At 42.8% G+C, this 6,976-nt stretch overlaps 1 protein-coding gene across 2 annotated transcripts in view; it reads left to right on the top strand.

The window, feature by feature from the left end:
• The first annotated feature begins 6,048 nt into the window (after positions 1–6,048).
• Positions 6,049–6,976, top strand: part of HTR1F (5-hydroxytryptamine receptor 1F) — a 358,823-nt gene continuing 357,895 nt past the window's right edge. For both annotated transcript variants that reach the window (XM_088442043.1, XM_088442042.1), the window contains exon 1: positions 6,049–6,144. The gene's annotated coding sequence lies outside the window, so the exon portion shown is untranslated. The remainder of the gene's footprint in view (positions 6,145–6,976) is intronic.

Below are 6,976 nucleotides of genomic sequence, written 5' to 3'. Positions count from 1 at the left end.
CAGAGTTCTGTCTGGCTCAGAACGAGTTTTCAGCAGGATGGTGGAAATTTAATTTTAATTCACGGAATGTTTGATTGCCTCCAGTACCTTGAGCCGCACTGTGTACAGTAACTGCAACAAAATTCAGCTTGTCATACTCCAAGGAACAAAAATAGAACTTCAAATTAGATATTTTTGGAACGGCTACAAATAAAAAAGCTCTGAAAATACTGCATACATTTACTGTTCACAGTTCTAAAGTGTAAGACTAGATCTCTTTATTTTTTTCTCCAGGCAGCAATCTACCATATCTCTGTCAGATTATTCTATCATTTATAGCCTATGGGACTGATTCTGATGCCACCATGTTTTGTCGATCGCACGTCCGTGACTTTATGCAAATGCCGCCAGGGCCATAACAGGGCTAAGATACACTCTGTGTGGCCCTCCCCCTAAGTGCCCGATGTCATGATGTTGCTCACATGACGACATTACGTCGAGCAGAGGTTAGGGCCGGCAGTAGATCTATATACGCAGTATAAAAATAATTATTATTGCGTCCAAATGAGAATCAGGCCTTATATGAACATGCACTCAAAATAAAGGTTTGAATATTGACAATAAAACCCACTCAATTTACCCATTCATTGAGTGAGAAATAAAATGTTAGTGTAAAAGATTGACAAAGAAGCAGACATTACATCTGAAATCGTGTATATTGAAAATAAAGTCTTTGTCAGTTTATGGCCTCTAAGCATAGTGTCTATCAATAAGATTAAAAGCATTACTGTGACTGAATGGACAGTTGAAGCAATTTGTTGGATGTTTCTTCTGCTAGGCTCTTACAGCATGGGCAAAGGGACTGGTAGTATTCCAATCAACTATCCTCAATGGAAATTTGAAGGAAAAACAGGTCTTGTGTCTGGTTCACCCAAACTATGCACTGAAAGGCCCATACCTTGTAGGGAGATTGTGCTATGCCAGGCCAAATTTGGCAGCTGGAACCGATACAAAGGTCTATGTACTCTACCTTGGAGAGAGATAAAGTGGATTTAGATAAAGTACCAACTAGTCAGCTCCTAACTGTCACTTTACAGGCTGTGTTTGAAAAATGACAATTAGGAGCTGTTTGAATGGTACTTTATCTCTGTAGACTTTATCTGTCTCCAAGGCTTAGCACATAGACCCCACAGACTCAGAAGAAAATTGTAACTGTTGGCAGATATGTAATTAATATGACCTTAATGCTATCATAATAGGGAAACTTGTTATAACGTAATATTCACATAAATCATTCTGATTGGACATTTGAAGAGTTCATCTAACAAATGACAATTTAAAATTCTTCATAAACTCTATTTGCTGCTACTGCACTTTTATGAGCCCCAATTTAAAGTGCAGGTATAAAGGCCATAGTCAAGGTCAGGGCCAGTGCTAGGGTGTTCGGTGCCCCCCTGTAAACTATAAATTTGTGCCCTTCTCACCTCCATCAGGGACAGGCAGCAGCCAGCTGTCTCTCTCTCACTCACTGTTCGGCGGGCACTCTTCCTGGCATTGCGGTGCGAAGCTGAGGCAGCTCCTCTTCTTGGACCCAGCACAACACACACAGAGAGAGCGAATGTGCGCGTGTGGCGTGACGTGATGGCATACGTCGCTCGTGTATACTGACAGTCTACATTCTATTGCTGGCAGTGGTACTGCTTATAACAACTTAACAAGTCAAGGGAAGGAATTCGCTCCTCCCGCTCCGAGGCGGGCAATGCCGAGCAATTAAATCAGTTCCTGACCGGACGGCCGCGGACATAGATTACATTTAAATTCAGGCGGATCGGCGATCTGGCTGATGGGTGGTCTGGAGTTAAATGTAATTTATGTACGCCGCCGCCCGGTCCACCCCCGGACCACCACGCAGAAAGCAAGCAGCGGGTAGGGCGCCTCTCTAGCCTGGGGCTCCCCTGCAACGGCCCTGGTCAAGGTATAAGTTACAGTATTCTCTTCTTTTCCCATGTAGTTCCACAAGAGTCAGATAAAGTCCTACAAAAGATATATATTATATAGTAAAACAATACACACCCATATTTTGATTTGTGGAATAATTTGCAATATTGGCCTAATAGTTTGATTTTTAGCAAATACCTGTGTCTATATAATAAATGTTTAAGTCTGTCATGTCTGTGACATGCCCCGTAGGAGTTCTCCCCATTGGCTACCCTGCTGGGGAGACATGACAAATGAGGAAGTCACCACTGGGTAAGTACAATATGGTTGGGACGAAGGTCGGCGATGGATGAGGGGCGGAGACGGAGCAGGAATGGAAGCGGGGCAGAGGAAAGAGGTGGAGTGGGGATGGAGGTGAGACAGAGATGGACCTGGACCTATTGTAGGAAAGAACTAAAAACTACCAATTTTCCATATTTTTGTAATGGGCTATGTAAAGAAAGTAATTTAAAGGCTTTTTGAATAATAAAGACATACATTTATGCTGCAGCCAATAATATTACCAATGTTGCCAGGGACGTATTAAGAAAAGAGGGGCACCCATGTGCATTCTCCTTTTGGGGCCCCCTTCTCTCCACACAGCGCCCGGCATTGCACTGAGCGCAGCTGTAGATTCTGGGCACTAGTAGACTCTGATGCTGTGCCAGAGTCTACTGCTCATGCACAGGTCACTGGGGAAATGGTGCAGCAGCCATTTTGTCAGCGATTTCCCTACTGCACAAAACACCGGGAAAATGGCTGCTGCGCCATATTGTCAGTGGTTTGTACAGCGCAGCTACTGCAGAGGCGGGACTCCGGAAAAAGGTTAGTATTGAATAAATGGGTGCAGGATGTGCGGTGTGGGCCCCCATACATCAGCAACAGATTGTAGCAATCGTGCAATTTGCAATCGATTGTGTATAAAAATCTTTCCTTTTTCAATCGATTGTGGCAATTCTGCAATCGATTGAAAATGGGAAAGATTTTTATACACAATCGATTGCAAATTGCACGATTGCTGCAATCAATTGCTGATGTATGGGGGCCTTCAGACCCAGGGGTCCATGTGCACCGCACACACTGCAAACATTATAGATACGTCCCTGACTGTTGCTATCATTAACAATAAAGAGGCAATGTAATGTAGCTACTATTTAAGGTACACCATGTCCTCGTTGTGTTTCCATTACTATAAGTAGACATTAGGGGAAAACTAAATTCTGTCTTTTGGCCTTTGGAATCATTTTACAGCCATTCAAGCAATAAGGAGATAAGAAGAGAATAACCTGTGATGATTCTCTGTGATGTTGCACAAAAGAGGCAGAGACGTGGCTTGGATGCTATTCACTATAGTGTAAAGGGGCTTTTATGATCTATGAATAATCTCAAACAACACGTGGCGACTCTAAGGAAAATGTGGGATGCAATGCTTAGTGTGTACACTTAACTGAAAATGTGTTTATATCAAGGCAATAGGATATAAAAAGGCAACTTGATAGGACTGAGAGTGGTGAAAGATAATGGAAAGATACGTTAAACCTGAAGGGAATATATATGAATGTCATTGTGAGGTCCTTCAAGTGAAGCGGCATGGTTAAGCATGGATAAGGAGCCGTGCAAGGAATTCCAGATCCAATACTCCCGAATGTAGAGAAAAAAAACCCTGTACCAGGTGTCACTATGTGTTGTAACTGTACCTGTGTAAGCAATTGTCTTTTATTTTTTAAATGATTGGCCATTTGCCTGCCACATGTGCTGATGTGTGTTGTAAAGATTACGGTGAGCACTGGACTATGGCCCTCATGCAGAGGTGGACGCAAGAAGCGACCGCTCTCTCTGAATGATGGCGGCCGCTTCATTTTTGAAGTGCGGCCTCCTGGTTGATGGTCGCGATGGTGATCGAGCAGGAAGCTCCCCACTGACATCACTGATGATGTCAGTGCGGCTGCCCACAAAACGGTAGGCGATCCTTAAGGAACGCCTCCGTTTTTGAAACCACCCCCCCGGCCCGCCTACAAAATGGGGCGAGCTGTCGATCAACATCGACAGCTGCCCCTTTTGTAGAGAGCTCCAGAGCGAAAGAGTTTCTCTCTCGCTCCGGGGCTTGCGCACGCGCAGTGCGGCTGCTGCGCGTGCGCAGGGCTAACTATCGACCCGGTTGCGAGCACATCGGTGCTTGCGACCGGGTCTGAATGAGACCCTATGGCTTAAGGCCCCCATACATCAGCAATTGATTGCAGCAATCGTGCAATTTGCAATCGATTGTGTCTAAAAATCTTTCCCTTTTTCAATCGATTGTGGCAATTCTGCAATCGATTGAAAAAGAGAAAGATTTTTATACACAATCAATTGCAAATTGCACGATTGCTGCAATCAATTGCTGATGTATGGGGGCCTTTAGGGGTTATTATGTTCCCGAACTAATTTTGGTTGGCCCTGGACATTAGTGCAGAGCAATAAAGTGTTTATATTCTAAAGAAAGTTTTTATAAATGTAAGCTTCCCAACTGCTTCCCCATTAGTGCCCCGTACACATTATGCCCCCCCCATGTGTCCCTTCAGCAGCCTCTCATCTTGTCCCCCTGTGCCTCTCGCCTGCATCAACAACTTTGGATTTGGAGCCGCGTGCCCGCATCGGCAGGCAGCCGTTGAGAGACACAGTACTGCCGTCATTAAAATTTGGCACCGGTCGCGAGCCAGTTGGAGCTTGCAGACTAGGAGCTGCTTCTCAACTGCTGCCGGACGGTGAACTCCGATTGGCTTGGGACCAGCGCCACATCAGGATGACAGTGCTGTGTCTCTCAAAGGCATGGAGAGCGTGCAGCTCCAAAACCACACCTGCTGCAAAGTCTCCAACTCACTCCTCGGTGCCCCCTAAAATCCGGCGACCAGGGCACGTGCCTCCCTAGTCCCTCTCCTAGTTACAGCCCTGTCATTGATTTCTGAGATTAGATCAACTAGGACACCCTGCATTGGTGTCTGTATATTAATTCAACTCACAAAATAACTGCATCCACTGCATATAGGTACAATAATATTGGCAACATAGGTATCATTTATTTAAATAGCGCCACCAATTATGCAGCGCAGTACAGAGAATATTTGTAATTCGCATCAATCCCTGCCCCATTGAAGTTTACAGTCTAAATTCTGTAACACACATTCACACTACAGATGTGCGGGTTCGGTTCCCAGAGAACAGACAACAACCAAATTAGGGTTTCCGAGTCGAACCAAGTCCCAGTTTGGAATTATTTTGGGGTACTAAGGCGAACCGAGTCCCAGTTCGGATCTTCACATGGTTCAAAACTCAGATTTTACAACCGAACTCAGGTATTGGATTGCATGTAAATAGGTCAAAATTACATAATTTTAGCTGTTTTTAAATTTTTTTTTACAAAAATACAGATCCAAAACCAACTAACCCACCGGAATTGTTTTAAAACTTGGGCAGAGCACCTGGAGGAAGCCGATGCAAAAATATGGGGAGGACATACAAACTCTTCACAGATAAAGCCCTGGTAAGGAAGCTTACAGTCTTTCTTTTCTGACACCAAAATCCGATTGTAAGCCCTGCTGGGAATTAGACTGTGAGTACAGTATAAAGTACAGTGTACGGGCAATATTTTATAAACAAATGCAGCAGCCAAAAATTAAACCAGAGAAACATCTAATTACTTGTCTCTCCTGCCAGGCAGAAAAGCTTCATTCGCAATACAGAGCTTCATTTGCAAAAACAAACTGAATGCATATCTATTCTTGTGCCATAAGTAAATAACAGAGAAGCAGTGTGGAGTTTAATAGTCTGTGGGTCACAGGCTGCCAATGTCATTATCATGGAAATTGAAATGCTTGAACATTTTGGATTAAACATTGCACCCAGCAGATGGCAGCACACATCCCATCACAGCTCGTGGAATGCTACACACACTTACACAGTAATATACATTCAGAACAATCAGTCCTTGGGCTGCCTGCAAGTCGCTCTGAACAGTATTTGCCTTATTTTCCCTACAATATTTTGCCTGGTCTTACTTAGTACTTTAAGGGTTGTCACGGACTTCCTATGTCCTTGTCTCTGAGCACACACATGGATTATCTTATTATTATTCTGCCTTTTTTGGGGAAATTATAAGAAAGTTGTATCACAATATTGGAGGAAAGCAGCCGGGATTCATAGATACTGTAGGTAAGTGCATTCCATTAAAATTATATATTTTTTTTTAATGAGAAATCTTAAAAATCACTATATATTTATGCATCACAGAATGAATTAAATTAATAATACAATGCACGAATGCGCAATTTCTTACCGTTACTATGTGATCTAAAGTTGCTGACATAAACAGTACAAAAAAATAAGGGGGTTAAAACGCTTCCCCTGGTGATTTATTAAAGTTTTGAAACTTAGTTAAGGCTAATCTTTCTGCTGTGTGTCTCCTTGCAATGTTTATACATGGGAAATATATCTTTATGCAGTTTAAATTCAGCTTTATCTTTTAGTTCAGCCAATATGATGACGGCACCAATGATGGCAAATTTGGAAATTATTATATTAGCCAATAAATTTGATTTTTGCTGTTTTCTACGAATAAAATAAAGAGAGATATTTGTTCCCCAATCCCTGTTGCTGTGCAGCATATTTCACATTACATTCCTAGGACAATTTGGGAATAAAACACTCTAATAGTTCCTTCTTGGGATGAGAGTACCAGTGTATATATGTACTCTTTATTCTGCATGTTTATTTAGATGTTTTGCTTTGTAACTTATTAATGTGGGCTGTTAAGTACCAGGTGTAGCAGAGCTTTCAGATCCAAACATGTTTGCAAATGCAGTGGTGCGAATCCTACTTGCCTACTTTTGAAAAAGCATTTCAGGGAGCACCTATGAGCACGTTGTTATAGTGGGCGTGTACAGCTACATCTGAGAGGCGTCATAAAACATAAATGAGCCCCAAAGCAGTTAGTAAGATCTACTTGTTGATGAGAACACACTGATACTTTTCAGGGATTGCTGGT

Source organism: Taudactylus pleione, unplaced genomic scaffold, assembly GCF_031769625.1.
Source record: "Taudactylus pleione unplaced genomic scaffold, aTauple2 ptg000303l, whole genome shotgun sequence".
NCBI lineage: Eukaryota > Metazoa > Chordata > Amphibia > Anura > Myobatrachidae > Taudactylus > Taudactylus pleione.
The sequence above is the reverse complement of the archived record's forward strand: the minus strand, read 5'-3'. Positions and strand labels throughout refer to the sequence as shown.